We start from the raw sequence: 17,129 nt of genomic DNA on the forward strand, positions 1-17,129 counted from the left end.
CGGCATTGAATCTGCAGCTTCGGGAGAGGGGCATATCTGATCGGAGCACACGGAAGCAGGTGAAGGGGGAGTAGGAGAGAGTAGAGCACATCCTGGCCACCAGGCCTTGAGGACGATGACTCCAATTAGAGCAGCCAGTCCATAGAGAGGACCACAAGGCCAACCCCACTAAGAGACAAGATGTCCCTCACCAACCCAAGGCCCTGCGGGGTACAGCAGTGGATACACAGTGTAGGAAATGTGCCCCCACCTGATCCCGTCACACCGAGGCAAAGTACTGGGGGAGTAGAGGGGAACAGCAAGGGAAGGGAGCGGCAAGGTTCCCAGGGAATGCTGAAGGTGGACCAGGGCGTGGTGCCCCAACAGACTGGACTAGAAAACACTCCTAAAGGCCAACAAACGATCCTTGAACTAACTACAAGCTTTTCTTTCTTGTTGTGTTTTGTTCTTTGTCAGTGGTTTGTTGTTGTTTTGTTGTAATATTGCTGCTTGGTTTTGCTCTGTCTTGTGTTTGTGCATGTTATTATCTCCGCAGGTCTGTCTAAATAAGATAGGCTGGATGAACAATCTGGAGGAGAAAAGAATGGGACTGACAGTTCCGGGGGGACATGGGAGAGGGGGAGGTGGGGAAAGGAAGTGGTGTTAACAAACCCAGGGACAAGGGAACATCAAGTGATCCAAATTGGTGGTGAGGTGGGTGTGGGAGGCCTGGTAGGGCATGATCAAGGGTAATGTAACGAACAGGCTATATATCTTTATAGGAACAGAGCACCTCAATTTTCTCTGGCAGAGCTGCTGGTAAGTTTGAACTGTTAACCCTACAGTTAGTTGTCTAATGCTCTTTCATGGTAATCTCAAACTCAAAGACTAAACTCACTGCCACTGAGTTGATTCCAACTCATAGAGATCCTGCAAAACAGAGTAGAACTTCCCTGTGGGTTTCCAGGAATGTTTTTCTCCCCCAGGAGTAGAAATCCTTAGCTTTCTCTCTTTGGGTGACTGGTGGTTCTGAACTTCCATAACCCACTATGCCCACCAATAGGCATTTTATATTCATGGCTTATATAGCTGAATATAAATAGGCTAGTTAATAGAAACTTACCTTCCTTGATTGTTTAGCTAGTACATTAAAGCAATATAGAATGTCATATTCATACAGAAAAGTGCCCTTGTGGTACAGTGTGTTAAGCATTGAGATGCTAACGGAAAGGCCAGCAGTTAAAACCCATCAGCCACCTGAAGGGAGAAAGATGAGGCAGTCTGTTTCTATAAAGATCTCTCCTCTGTCCTGTAGGGTCTCTGAGTCAGAACAGACTTGATACCAGTGAGATTTATAGAACTCTGGACAATGCTTCTACAACATTCATAGAACAGCCGTATAAAAACAGATTCAAAACAAAAACAAAAATCCACTGCTTTTTTTTTTTTGCTATTGACTTTGACACAAAGCAAACCTTTAAGACATAGCAGAGCTGTCCCAAATGTTTCCAAGGCTGTATCTTTATGGAAGCAGACGGCGCCATCTTTCTCTCGAGAGCACCTGGTAAATCTAAACCACTAACTTTTAATTAGTGACCAAGCACTTAATCATCTTGCTAGCAGGGTTCCTTCTTCCTAATATAAATCGCCAATTTAAAGAATGAGAACTACTCACACAAACCTTGAAAAAATGTGCACACCCTCCCACCCCCAAAGTTTACTGTTCCTAATACAAACATGTTCTTACTTAAAAAATGAGAGCTAACTATTAGCAAGCAGGATTCAATTAATGATAAACAATGTTTAATCAATTCATCTGTCACTAGGAGACCTCTCCCACTGCTGGCATTGTAGCCATCAGGTCTCAGATTACTTAGAAACTTTAGAACAGGACGGGGAACCATTTTGCTGTCAAGGGCCATTTGGCTATTTATAACATCGCTTGTGGACCACATGAGTCAAACCTTTAAATAACTCATCCCTAATGCAAATGACAGGAGCCCTCCTGGTGTAGTGACTTGATGGCATTGAAGTGGTTTTTTATTTGCTTTGAAAATGAAAAAGTCCTGGTTACCTTGTGGGCTGTTAACCACAAGGTCAACAGTTTGAAACTACCAGTTGCCCCGCAAAAGAAAGACAAGGCTTTCTATTCTTGTAAAGAGTTAGTCTTGGAAGCCTATCAGGGCAGTTCTACCTTGTCCTGTAGGGTCGCGATGAGATGGCGGTGATTTTTTTTTGTCTGATAGCTAGAACTGCTTCTCTTTTACAAGTCTTTCTTTTTAAAAAATCATTTTACTGGGGGCTGTTACAGCTCTTATAGCATTCCATACATCAATTGTATCAAGCATATTTGTACATATGTTGCCATCATCATTTCCAAAACATTTTCTACTTGAGCCCTTGGTATAAGCTCCTCTTTTTTCCCCTCCCACCTTTCTGAATGCTTGATCAATGATATATTATTTCTTATCTTACACCGTTTGTTGTCTTCCTTCACCCACATTTGTTATTTGTCCCATTCAGGAGGAGGGGGAGCTATATATCCAACCTTGTGATGGGTTCTCCCTCTCTCCCCCTTCCCCCTCACCGGCCAACCCCCTACCCTCATGGTATCACTACTCCCACTACTGTTCCTGAGGAGTTTGTCTGTCCTGAATTCCATGTGTCAGTGAGCATGATAGTGGAATAGGAGTAAGGTAAAAGAAAATCAGAGAAAAGAAATAGGAGACAAAAGCTATTTATAGAGGCATAGTTATAGGTACGTGTATATTTAAATATACTAATTTACAATGAAAGGGATAGAGACCAATGTACATAAATTTATTTTAAGTATTAAGATAGTAGTCGGACTTTGGACATCTACTCAAGGTCTTCCTTAACACAAGAACTTTGTTCTAATAACCTGGCACTTTTTCATACTCACCTTCCTGACATGGTCACTGAAGACAAAATGGGTGTATAAGCAAATGGTGCCCGGCTATCACAATATAGCATCGGAGGTCTTGAAGGGATGATTCAACCAAGGTGCAGTATAGCACCAACGAAAACACATCATTCCTATAGTTCCTGAATGCTTCCTCCCTCCCACTACCATGACCCAGTTCTACCTTACAAATCTGGCTAGGTCAGAGAACATACTTTGGTACAGATAAGAGCTCTTTGGTGAGTCTTGAGGTTAGCTGGTACTGATGATTTCAGTGGGCCTTTTATAGCCCTACAGGTCCAATGTTCTTCACCAGTGCTTTAGAAGATGGGAGGAATAGGAATTTTTAAGGAATTTGAATTTGTAAGGAATTTGTTGAATTTCCAACCTAGATGAGTGGCAAAAAGCTGGTAGGAGAAATGGCACTATTGACATTAGCAAGAACAAGTGACACCCTAGAAAGGTTGGAAACTTACAGAATTTTAAGTAAATGCTCCTGGTGACACCTTTAAAATCCATGTATAAGAATCCATGGGTTAGATTTGGCCACACAAGGGCAAACTAACCACACTGAACATATGGCCTCACTTAAAAAACAACAGTAACAACAATTTCCAAAATAATCACCAGGCTGCACATTTTATTGCACTCTAAGTGTACAAAGGTGACATGACAAAATAAAAATTTATAAATTATCAGGGGTTCATGAGGGAGGGGGCAGGAAAATGAGGAGCTGATACCAAGGGCTCAAGTAGAAAGCAAATGTTTTGAGTATGATGATGGCAACAAATGTACAAATGTGCTGGACACAATGCACACATCGTTGTAAGAGCCCCCAATAAAATGATAAAAACAAACCAACCCACAAACAAATATTGCCAGGTAGTGAGTTTAGTTTGGTTTGGTCCTGTCAAGAGGGAGAAGTCCTGGTGGGACAGTGGTTAAACACACTGAACACCTAACCCAAAAGGTCAGTGACTCCAACCCACCAGTCACTCAGTGGGAGAGTACAAGAGAAAATTGCAAAAAGATTTACAGTTGAATATAAAGAAAACAGATCTCAGGCACCAAGAATGGTGACCAAGTAGCACACATAATAGGGCCTCCACAGAGACCAGCGCAGAGGAACCACAGAGAGGTATGTCCTACCCTTCCAGACTGCAAGATGCTCAGCATAAAGTAGACACAAATTTATTAAAATGGAAAAACCCTTGGGCACTGCTCCTTCTGGAGTCAGGAGACAGAGAGCTGTGGTACCACAGGAGCACAAGAGGAATTGCAACAGCAGAACCAAGAGTCACAGCACAAGACAACACTGTGGGTGTCACCACCATGGAGTCAATAAAGCTGAGTGTCTATTGCTCGCTGTGGAGGACATACCCTCAGGCACTTGCCAGGGAGCTGACTTTGCTAACCCAGGGACCTACAACTGAGCACCTTCAAGCTAAGACTATTGGTGGAGTGGAGTGCCCTTTGGGCATTTATTGGCAAATTTGAAACATTGCCCATGGGCAGAGGTCAGTGGGCTGTGTGGTTGAGAGGTCAAGAAACAAAGAGAAGCACTCCTGACCCCAAACTGTAGTCTGAGCATTGTTGAACATGAATTGTAATGTGTTAACTCCCTTTAATAAACCCCAAAAGCCCGAGAATAGTCTGTGAGTTGTGGGGCCACTGCAACGAATTATTAAACAGCAGAGTGGAGTACCTTGAGAGGGATAGTTGATGTCAGAATTAGTAAAGAAGGTTGGAGGGGGAGGCATATCTGACCTCTGGAGACCTTACAGGAATCAGGCTTGAGCTGATGTTGAGTTTGACTCTCCTTCCCACATGTGAAGTTAGAAGAGGTCAGATACCAACCCCCATGCCACAGTCAACTGCCCACCATTGCAGGAGGTAGCACATGAGCATGAACCAATGGGGCTGAAGGAAGAAGTTCACATTGCACTGAAAGCATTAGCCAAAGCCAAGGCACACCCACTGAAATGTTTCAGAAAGCTGAAGAAGCACTCAGTCTCTGCCAGCACATTTGGGAGGCAGTTACCTGGCCAACTGATGGGAAAAGATTAATTTTTGTGCCCATTCCAAAGAAAGGTGACCCAACAGAATGTTCAAACTATAGAATGATTGCTATTGCACACAAGTAAGATTTTGCATAAGATCATACAACAATGGTCGCAGCAGCACGTTGACAGGAGCTGCCATATTCAGAGGACTGGTATTAAAAGATAATGCTGGGGGCGGACGGGGTGTGGAAAACTAATGGAACTTTTCAACAATCTTTCTAGAGTACTCGTGTACACGGTCACAATTTCTCGAAAATTTTTATGGTAGCCCCGGTGGCATAGCGGTTATGGGTCTTGCTGTGGTTCACAAGGTCAGTAGTTCAAAACCACCAGCCACTCAGGACAGGGCTTTCTACTCCTCTTAACAGTCTCAGAATCTCACAGGGGCAGTTCTACCCTGTGACCTCATGGTGTCACTATAAGTAGGCATCAACTTGATGAAAGCGTATCTGGTTTGACTGGTTTTTCCTTTATAGTATTCCCACAACTCCTAATTGTACATTTGCGTAGTCAGAAGCACAGTGACCATGCTTATTTGCACCCTGCCATCAATAACAAGTGGAGTCCAGGGGGTATAGTGGGTTACATGTAGGCTGCTAACTTCAAGATCAGCAGTTCAAATCTATCAAGCATTCCATAGGAAAAAGACGAGACTTTCTGCTCCCATAGAGATTTATAGTCTCAGAGACCCTAAGAAACCATTCTGTTCTGTCAAATAGGGCCACGGTGAGTCAAAACTAACTCGATGACAGTGGTCTGGGTATATCTACAGCAATGCTCAACGCTTACTAGACAGATGTGAAATGCACTTGAAGAAGAACAGACAAAACAGCAGAAAGCAAATAAAATATTAACTCAACGATGCATGGTGGAGGAAAAGAGGCTTTATAAATTCTTATATCCTAGGTCCATAGGTCTTAGAGCAGAAAATGTTACATCAATTTATAAACCAGAGACAAAAATGATGAACTACAGTATTCGAATCCCATGTCTATTGACCTTCGCAGTGCCAATTACCAGATATCATGTAAGTATTTCTCCCTCTTCTCACCCCCAATTCCATGTCTAGCTACATGTTTGAATGAGACTGGGCTCTAAGCAGATTTGGAAAGCAAATAAACCAAGAATGGGCAGCAAAATAGCTCTCAGGAGAAGACAGGACTGCTGCCTGCATTTTAAGTTTGACTTCCAAACATTCTCTACCCTGCTTGGTGAGCCGTCCTTCCGGGTACTGCTTCTGTCCATGATTTACATATGCCTCTCCCTCTCCTTCTTAGCTCTTATTCCTTCTCTTTGTCCAATTTAACTCCAACTCAATCCTTCAGGTCTCAGCTAAATATTATTTCAAGAAAACCTTGCCTCTGTTCATGCTTTCTTCCTACCAACTGATCCCAATACATATCTCAGAGAACCTTCTACCTAGTTCTTCACAACCACACAACCATAATTCATATTTACTGTCTAGCTCCCTTGCAAGATTTATAAGCAACGTGGAAAGGTTGAGTCAGTGTGGCTACTATTTACTCCCCAGAGTACAGCCTGCGAGGAGTTCTACCCTATCCAACAGGGTTATGAGTTGGAATCAACTCAATGGTCCTGAATTTGTGAGCTCGATGTAGCATACTGCCAGAACACAGATGTTCAATGAAGAGCTAAATGACTGCTTGAGTAGGTGAACTATATAGGCAAGCACTGGGTTTGGATGATATGAATAAACCCTGTCCTCATTAGCCATGTGGTTTTGAACATAAACACAAACAGTAATTTTGTGAAGATTGAATTATCCTGTAAGGTGTCTGACACAGAAAAACCAAACTCACTACCAAGGTGTCAATATCAACTCCCAGTAACCCTAAAGGAGAACTGTCGCTGTGGGTTTCTGAGACCTTTAACATTTTCAAGAAAGATTTTATCATTTCTTTTTCTCTTGTGAAAAATCCACATAACTATTGCAGACCAAGTCACTGCAGAATCCTTATTCTTTCTTTTTGCCAGCACCAACACTGGCCTTTGCAGTCCCTCTGACTTTTTTCATACTGCTCTTGCATTCCTTGAAGCGTTCCCTTGAGGTCTTTTTCTTCTCATATGTCACGTCTTGCAAATCTGTGTTTAGGTTCATTTTTCTTTGCACAATCCAAAGAATCATAAATCATGCCAAAGCCAGTAGTCTTGCACATTTGGGCCATGTTTTACAAAATTCTGTCTTAGGCACCGTTGCTTTCCCAGGATGAAGGACATTAACGACCTTTTGCTTTTGCTGAAGTAGTCAGTTGCTCATGAACTTCCTGATCTGGATACTTATGTGTCATTCATGATGGCAGAGGGCACTCAAGCAGCCAGAGACGAAAAAAAGAGACTTTAATACTTTATAAGAGAAGACAGCCCTGTTTTTCTCCCATGGAGCTGCTGGTGGTTTTGAACTACTGACTTTGCAGTTAGCAGCCCAACTTGTAACCCACTCCACTACCAGGGTTCCTGGCACACAGCAAGTACTCACTAAACACTAATTTATAACGAATGGAGTAGAGAAGAAAGCATATTCCATGTCTCTTGGCTAGGATACAAATATGCTTCCTTAAGGGAAACACACTGGGCTGTGATCTACATGGTCACCAGTTTGAAACCACTAGCAGCTCTGAAGGAAGACTGGGCTTTCTACATCTGTGGAAAATAGAACCAAGAAGAGTGTATGCGGACAATCTCAAGGTTCACACATTAAGGAGTCTGGGCTCCGGTGGAGGGAGACCTTCTTCTTTGTGGGTTGGAGATTCCTGTCACTCACACTCCATAATTAAAAATCATTCCCCTCAATGTGACCTCCTAATAATGTCAATTTTGAAGTGCTGTTTGTAAGGACATGGTCACTCACTGTACTCTTGAAGGTCAACTGCTTGAAGGCTATCTGCCATCAAAAGTAGTCACACCATCTAACCCTATGCATGGCCCACTCCCTTCTGATGAGGATCATAGATTATTCCCCTGGAGAAGTGCTCATTGATACCTAAAGTCAAACCAGCTCAGAGACAACCAAGGTTAGGCTACCATCTTGAGAGCCCAGCCATCCTGCTGTGTATGTACCTTCCTCTCACATTCATACCTCTCCTTTCTATTGTGTAGTCCTTCATGTATGTGTAGCCCCCCCCTTTCACAGGGGCCACCCAATTCATCACCGTAGCAAAATGACAGTTATGAAGTAGCAACGAAAATAATGTTATGGTTCGGGGTCACCACTGCTCTCTAATACAACCCTTCCTGTTATGTAGGCGCTTACCGTGGCTTGTGTGCTGGAGAATATGTAAGCGTGTGAGAATACCTTGCTCCCTCATTCTGGTTCCAGACTCAGTTGGAAGAGGTGAGCACATGCATGCCTTGTCTCATGTCTCTTTAATTTACCCCTCAATTCCACAACCACCCCTTAGGACCCGTCTGAATGTGGGGCTGGACCTCATGTACACCCATAAGCAGTTGCACTCTCAGAAACCTACAAGGGGTCACTATGAGTCATCAGACTCAGTGGCAGTGAGTTTGGTTTGGTAGTATCTAAGGGAACTCTGCAGGAGACCTGTTCATAAAGTCAAGCATATTTCTGAATGTAAAATAACCACATATAAATATATGTACTTTACACATTCTTGTATACAGTACACCAAGTTCTCTTGAAACAACGCACATCCAGAATCCATAACATCATTTAAAAATGATTTTTTAAAAATCCAAAGAGTACTATGAGCCAGACACTGCCTGGTACCTTTCATGCACAATCTTTCTTTTTAAAACATTTTATTAGGGGCTCATACAACTCTTATCACAATCCATACATACATCAATTGTGTAAAGCACATTTGTACATTCATTGCCCTCATCATTCTCAAAACATTTGCTTTCCACCCAAGCCCCTGGCATCAGGTCCTCATTTTTCCCCTCCCACCCTGCTCCCCCTCCCTATGAACCCTTGATAATTTATAAACTATTATTTTGTCATATCATGCCCTGACGTTTCCCTTCACCCACTTTTCTGTTGTCTGTGCCCCAGGGAGGAGGTCACATGTAGATCCTTGTAATAGGTTCCCTCTTTCCAACCCACTCTCGCTCTACCCTCCCAGTATTGCCACCCACACCACTTGTCCTGAAGGTATCATCTGCCTTGGATTCCCTGTGCCTCCAGCTCTTATCTGCACTAGTGTACATCCTCTGGTCTAGCCAGACGTGCAAGGTAGAATTCAGATAATGATAATGGGAGGTTCGGGGTTGGGGGGGGGGGGGAGGAAGCATTTAGGAACTAGAGGAAAGTTGTATTCTTCATCGGTGCTACATCACACCCTGACTGACTCATCTCCTCCCCTAAACTCCTCTGCAAGGGGATCTCCAGTGGCCGACAAATGGCTTTGGGTCTCCACTGTGCACGTCCCCCTTCATTCACTATGGTAAGATTTTTTTTTGTTCTGATGATGCCTTATACCTGATCCCTTTGACATCTAGTGATCGCACAGGCTGGTGTGCTTCTTCTATGTGGGTTTTGTTGCTTCTGAGCTAGATGACTACTTGTTTACCTTCAAGCCTTTAAGACCCCAGACGCTATACCTTTTGATAGCCGAGCATCCATCAGCTTCCTTCGCCACATATGCTTATGCATTCATTTGTTCTCAGCAATCATATCATGGAGGTGTGCATTTCCTTAAGCTCTTACACCACAAAATAGCCGTGTAAGGACTTCAGGAGGAAGACATGTAAAATAGCCATTGGTATAGATGTTTAAAAAGGCAGTAGCCCTCTTTTTTGGCAGTACCCTTCAGCCTCCTGGGCTTGTCCCTGGGCTCCAGCACCACGAACACAACCATCTGAATACTGGACATAAACGAGTACACAGAGAGCATTTGGGGTGCTGTGTCCTCTCCAAAGTGGGGCAGGAAACCCATTTCTAAGCATGGAAAATCGGGCATCGGGGCGTCTCAACCACCGATACTGGTTCCCCAACAAAAAGATGGCTAAACTCCAGCTGGGAGGTACTTGCCTGGGTGGAGGTGTCCACGGGCGCCTAGACCTTCCACCACCAGACCCCGGAAGCCGGCCTGGGGGCCCGGCACTCCCTCGGAGTCCTCACCGTCTACTCAGCTTCCCCACCAGGCTACGTCCCCTCCTCCGAGTGGGGCACCCACACGCGCTTATCGCGCTCGGGGTCAGATACCTTCCTCTCCGAGGACACAGCGAACTGAAGGGAAGTCAAACGACTTCACCCTCCCGCCTCGGAAGTGACGTCACCCTCCTACGCAGCTTTGTCCAAACCCAGGCGTGGCGACTGCGCGTGCGCGCGGGCGTCCTCCTATCACCGCGCTCGGCTTGGACAGGTTCCTCCTCCTCTCGTTCCAGCCTTCGTCTTCCGCAGGAAACCTTGCAAGGTTAGAGTTTGGGTTCCGCGTATTCTCAAGGGAGACCTATAACCATAGCCTTTACAATGATCAAGACTCATTAATCTAGGATGATAGAAATTAAAACGACGATAGGCAAACACACCGGTCGAAAAAAATAGAAAAATCCGAAACAGACCCATATGTGTGTAGTTAAGATTCAGGCATCCCTTAGGCCCCACCCCCACCCCCACACACACACCAGCCTTCCGATCCAAAGAACAATACTATTAGGAGAATTCTTGTCAATGAATAGTGCTAGATCAATTGATTGTCAGTAGAGGAGAAATAGAATGTGCACTTGATCCCTACCGTGTACAAGAAAACCAATTCTAGATCATAGTAAGAAAGCCTAAAAGAAAAAGAAAAAAAAATAGTGTGTAGTGGAGCTGAAGGATAAGGTACTCCTAACTATATACAGTCAGTGTTTCAAACCCACCATGCTCTGCTATCTGCTTCCTTACAGACTCAGGGTCGCAATGAGTCTGAATCAACGCCAAAACAATGGGTTTTAGAGCTAAATGTACAATTTCTAGATGGTAACAGCAGAATATTGTCATAACCATTTGAAAATACTTATTAGCAAAAGACAAAAACTACCAATTGTAAAGGAAAAGACTAATGATTGGTTGTGATTAAGACATCAAAAGACACTATTAAGGGGAAAAGGCAAAAAATCGAATGGAGATAGTTTGCAATTCAGTTATCTTTTTGAGACGTGGTAGTTACATCATCTGATCTCAATCTGAGAATTATGAGTGAAGGGGTGGAGACTGGCCTATCAATCAAGATATAACTCATGAGGCTTCTGTGTGGACATGGCCTTCTGAGAATTCTGGAAACTCCTGTTTTTCTCCTTGGAGGCAGAAGACACTTCTCTCTCCCTGCTCATTTCTTTTTAAAAAAATCATTTTATTGGGGGCTCGTAACAATTCTTATCACAATCCATACATACATCCATTATGTCAAGAACATATGTACATTTGTTACCATCCTCATTCTCAAAACATTTGCCTTCTACTTGAGCCCTTAATATCTGCTGCTCATTCTCTCCCTCCTTCCCCACTCCCCCTACTTCATGAACCCTTCATCATTCATATATTATTATTTTGTCATATATCACATGGTCTGACGTCTCCCCCTGCCCCTTTCTCTGCTTTCCCTTCCCCAGGGAGGAGGCTATATGTAGATTCCTGTAATCAGTTCCCCATTTCTACCCCTCATTCTCTCCATCCTCCAGGCATCGCCACTCTCACTGTGTACCGACAAGGAGTGGGGAGCCAGTGGAGGGGCCTGAAGGCTTGGCCCCCAAACCAGCTACGTGGACAACTGCCCCTCACCCCAGAAGAATTTACTTGAGAGGATGGCACTGAAGCTGCAGGTAGGGGAGAGGGGCATGTTTGATCAGAACAAATGGGAGCAAAGAAGGGAGAGGAAGAGAGTGGAGCACATCCTGGTCCAGTAAGCCTGGAGGATGATATCCCCATTCTGAACAGCCAATGAACAGAGTGGCCAATATGGCTGATCCCACTAGGAGACACATCGTCCCTTGATGTCCCAGGGCCCTAAGGGGGACAACACTGGAGACTCAGGGCCGGGACTGGCCCAGACTGATCCTGTGACACTGAGGCAACGCACTAAAAGCGTGCGACACAGCAACCGTGGGAGCAGAGCAGGGAGCCCCTGAGAGAGTACAAAGGACAGACTCTGGGGTCAGAGCATGGTACCCCATTGAACCTGACTGAAGGACATGCCTAGGGATCAAAATCAGACCTTTATTTATTTACAGGGTTTTCTTTCTTTTAAAAATTTTTTCTTTTTAATTAATTTATTCTTCTATGGGTAATTGGCTTCCCTTTTTATTGTCATAGCTGTGTTCTCACTCATTGCCAATCTTGCAATGACTTGATTTTTGGTGCATATTATTATATTTGCAGATCTATCTAGATAAGATGGACTGGATTAATAGTCTAGAGGAGAAAATAACAGGACCAATTGTTCCGGGGGACATGGGAGAGGGGGAGGAGGGAGGGAGAGGAGTGAGGGAGAGGAGGGGCCAGGGGGATGGTGCTGACCAACCAAGGAACAGGGGAGCAATAAGTGATCCAAAATCAGTAGCAAGGAAAGTGTGAGTGGCCTGGTAGGGAGTCAGCAAGGGCAAGGTAACTGAGAGAAATTACTGAAACCCAAATGAAGGCTGAGCATGATAGTGGGACAAGAGGAAATTAAAAGGAAATAGAGGAAAGAACTAGGTGACAAAGTGTATTTATAGAGGTCCAAAGACTGGAATGTACGTATGTAAATATATTTATATGAGTGTGGGGAAACAGATCTATGCACATATATTTAGATGTTTAGTATTAAGGCAGCAGATGGACATTGGGCCTCCACTCAAGCACTTACTCAATGCAAGAACACTTTGTTCTAATAAATTGGCATTCCAGGATGCACACATTCCTGACACGATTGCTGAAGAAAAATGTGTGCATAAACAAATGTGGTGAAGAAAGCTGACAGTGCCCGGCTACCAAAAGATATAGCGTCTGGGGTTTTAAAGGCTTGAAGATAAACAGGCCATTTAGCTGAGAAGCATCAAAGCCCACATGGAAGAAGCACACCAGCTTGGCTGACCACGAGGTGTACAAGAGACCAGTTATCAGACATCAAAGAGCTAAAAAACATATCAGTGGGTGCCCACATTCCTGACACAACCACTGAAGACAAACGTGTGCATAAGCAAATGTGGTGAAGAAAGCTAATGGTGCCCGGCTATCAAAAGATATAGTGTCTGGGGTCTTAAAGGCTTGAAGGTAAACAAGTGGCCATATAGCTCAGAAGCAACAAAGCCCACATGGAAGAAACACACCAGCCTGTGTGACCACGAGCTGTTGAAGGGATCAGGTATCAAGCATCAAGGAACAAAAAATCATATCATTGAAAATGTGGGTGAGTGCAGAGTGGAGACTCAAAGCCCAATGGTAGCCAACCGGACACCCCTTGCTGAGGGATTGTGGGGAGGAGATGAACCAGGCAGGGTAGCAATGAAGAAACATATAATTTTCCTCTAGTTCTTAAAATACTTCCTCCCCACTGCCACACTATCATGATCCCAATTCTACCTTGCAAATCTGGCTAGACCAGAGGATGTACATTGGTACAGATAGCAACTGGAAACCCAGGGAATCCAGGACAGATGACTCCTCCAGAACCAGTGATGAGAGTGGCGATCTCTGCTCATTTCTTTCGAGACATCCCTGAGGAGAAGTCACATGGATCTACCCTGATGCAGGCCTGGGAACTGGAGGAACCACATGGAGACCCCTGCCAGTGCTGAGATGATTTTGCACCCACTGGACTGTGATCTTCCTGCATTCAGCATTACTGCATGTGTTTCATGAGTCTGAAGAGGACTTCATAGATTGGTGTCAGACATAAGAGCTTATGGACTTGATTTGGACTAGGATGGGATATTTTCTCAATATTCAACTGCTCTTGTATACAAACCTCCCTCTTTAAAAAAATCATTTTATTTGGGGCTCATACAACTCATCACAAGCCATCCATCATGTGTCAAGGACATTTGTACATTTGTTGTTGATGGTTCTTACTTACAAGCATTTCAAAGATTTAAATAATAGATTGCCTTTGTTGTTGTTGTTGTTTCTAGATGCCATCAAGTCAATTCCAACCCATAGTGACCCTATGCACAACCGAACCAAACACTGCCTGGTCCTGCACCATCTTTACAGCTGTTGCTATGCCTGAGCCCATTGTTGCAGCCACAGTGTTAATCCATCTCCTTAAGGGTGATCCTCTCCTTCACTGCTCCTCCACTTCACCACGCATGATGGTTTTCTTCAGGGACTAGTCTCTCCTGATAACATGTCCAAAGCTTGTAACAGAAAGTCTTGCCATCCTTGCTTCTAAGGAGCATTCCGGCCATACTTCTTCCAAGGCAGATCAATTTGTTCTTTGACCAGTCCATATTTTCAAAATTCTTCTCCAGCACCAAAATTCAAATGCGTTAATTCTACTTTGGTCTACCTTATTCAATGTCCAATTTTCACATGCATATGAGGCAACTGAAAATACCATAACTTGGGTCAGGCATATCTACGTTCTCAAAGTAATAGCCTTGCTTTTCAATATTTTTCCTGAGATCTTTTGCAGCAGATTTACCCAATGCAATGGGCCATTTGATCGCTTGACTTCTGCTTCCATGAGCATAGATTGTGGATCCAAATGAGACAAAATCCCTGAGTACTGCAACCACCTCTCCAATTATAATGATGTCACCTATTTGTCTAGTTGTGAGGATTTGGGTCCTCATGTTGAGCTGTGATCCACACTGAAGGCTGAAATTTCTTATCTTCATCAGCATCTGTTTCAAGTTCTCACTTTCAGCAAACAAGGTTGTGTCATCTGCTTATCACCAATTCTGATGCCACATTCTTCTTCATATAACCCACCTTTTCTGGGATTTGCTCAGCATACATATTGAATACTGTATAAACTCGAGTATAAGCCGGGTTTTTCAGCACATTTTTAATGCTATTTTTGTGGTAAAATTAGGTGCCTCGGCTGATATTTGGGTCGACTTATACACGAGTGTATAGGTTAGTAGGGTGAAAGGATACACCCTGATATACACCCTACCTGATTTAAAACCATTCAGTATTTCCCTGTTGATCCAGCTTCTTCATCCATGTACAAGTTCCACATGAGCACAATGAAGTGTTCTGGGAATCCCATTCTTCTCAGTTATCCATTGTTTGTTCTGATCCACACAGTTTGTTCTGATCCACACAGTCAAATGCCTTGGTATAGTCACTGAAATACAAGTAACATCTTTCTGGTGTTTGTTGCTTTGAGTCAAGAGTCACCTGACATCTGCAATGATGTCCTCAGTTGCACATCCTCTTCTGAATCCGACCGGAACCTCTGGCAGCTCCCTGTCAATGTACTACTGAAATCATTGTTGGATTCAGCAAAATTGTGTTTGCATGTGATATCAATGATGTTTTTCTATAATTTGAGCATTGTGTTGGGTCACCTTTCTTCGGAATGGTACAAATATGGATCTCTTCCAGTCAGTTTGTCATAGCTGTCTTCCAGATTTTCTGGCATAGATGAGTAAGTGCTTCCAGTACTTTGTTAGCTTGTTGAAACATTTCATTTGGTGTTTCATTACATCCTGAAACATTGCGCTGAACTTCTTCCTTCAGCACTGTTGATCCTTGCTCGTACGCTACCTCCTGAAATTGTGGAATGTCGACTAGTTCTTGGTATACTGACTCTGTATTCTTTCCATCTTCTCTTGTTGCTTCCTGAATAAGTCAATATTTTTCCCATGGAATCTTTCAAGATTGCAACTGGAGGCGTGACTGTTTCTTGAGTTTTTTCATTTTAAGATATGCTGAGTGTGTTCTGCCCTTTTGTTTGTCTAATTCTAGGCCTTTGCCTAGAATTTCATTTCTTTTCATTATAATGTTTGACTTTGTCTTCTCAAGCTGTCCTTTGAATTTTTCTTTTTTAAAAATCATTTTATTGGGGGTTTGCACAACTCATCAAAATCCATACATCTATTGTGTCAAGCACAGTTGTATATATGTTGCCATCATCATTTTCAAAATGATTTCTTTCTACTTGAACCCTTGGTATCAACCCCTTGTTTTTTCCCCTCCTTCCCCTACCCTCTTTCCCTCATGAGCATTTGATAATTTATAATTTTTCCCCATGTTTTACACTGGCTGATGTGTCCCTTCACTCATTTTTCCATTTTCCATCCCCCTGGGAGGGGGTTACTTTTGAAGTGTTTGATTTAGTTCTTTGACTTCATCATTTCATCCATGTGCTTTAGCTACTCTAGCATTAATTACAAGTTCCAGAGTCTCTTCTGACTTCCACTTTAATCTTTTCTTTCTTTCCAGCCTAGGCATTACAATAAAAAAGAATTCTATAATTTACTACGTTAAACCTCTGACTACTCCTAACAACTGTGTAGAATATTTGAGAAAGCTAGAGGAGTAAATTTGACTCCTAGCAGGCCTCAGGCAGCAATGAATATTCAAGACTATTGCCAGACTGTTGTCAAACTCTTGGAAGTGGTCAAACATGTGATAACAAATAAGCAACAAGATTAATTATACTTAAACAGACTGTATGGTGGTTACTTAATCTATTATCAATTTCAGAGGATTAAGAGTAAAGGGGTTGAGTCTAGCTCTAGCCTGTCAAATGATGACCTCATTTGGAGGTGCTAAGGAGCTAAATAGCTTGCTGGAGGCAGGACACATGCTCACTATCAGAGAGATATTTTTGTTGACATGCCATATGGAGACAGGCTGAAGGAACCACATAGAGACCCATACCAGTGCTGAGATACCTCTACAATCACTGGATCCACAAGACTGTTTACCCATTGGCCTGTGATATTGCTGCATTCTGTGTCATTGCATGTGTTGTGTGGGTCTGAAGAGGAATTTATAGACTGGTACTGGACATATTGGCTAATATTGGGTTTGGACTGGGCTGCTTTCTTAATGTACAATTGCTCTTGTATATAAAACTCTTTCTTATACACATACGAGTGTCTATAAATTTGTTTCTCTAGTCAATCCAGGCTAACACAAGCTGATTCACATAAAAATGGCTGTAGTATTGATCATAACTCATACTTTCCAGCCAAGACATTATGCAAATTGACTCTGCCTGGAAACCATGGCCTTCTATAATGGATTGGGGACTTCTACTTCTGGG

At 43.3% G+C, this 17,129-nt stretch overlaps 1 protein-coding gene across 2 annotated transcripts in view; it reads right to left on the reverse strand.

Annotated features, from left to right (window-relative positions):
- The window catches only part of DHRS7B (dehydrogenase/reductase 7B), a 40,150-nt gene extending 29,922 nt beyond the window's left edge, over positions 1 to 10,228 (reverse strand). The window contains exon 1 of one of the 2 annotated variants that reach the window (XM_075561054.1): positions 9,977 to 10,228. The gene's annotated coding sequence lies outside the window, so the exon portion shown is untranslated. The remainder of the gene's footprint in view (positions 1 to 9,976) is intronic. The other variant, XM_075561053.1, reaches the window with a different exon arrangement.
- Between the last annotated feature and the right edge of the window lie 6,901 nt (positions 10,229 to 17,129).

Source organism: Tenrec ecaudatus, chromosome 10 (assembly GCF_050624435.1).
Source record: "Tenrec ecaudatus isolate mTenEca1 chromosome 10, mTenEca1.hap1, whole genome shotgun sequence".
NCBI classification, from domain to species: Eukaryota; Metazoa; Chordata; class Mammalia; order Afrosoricida; family Tenrecidae; genus Tenrec; species Tenrec ecaudatus.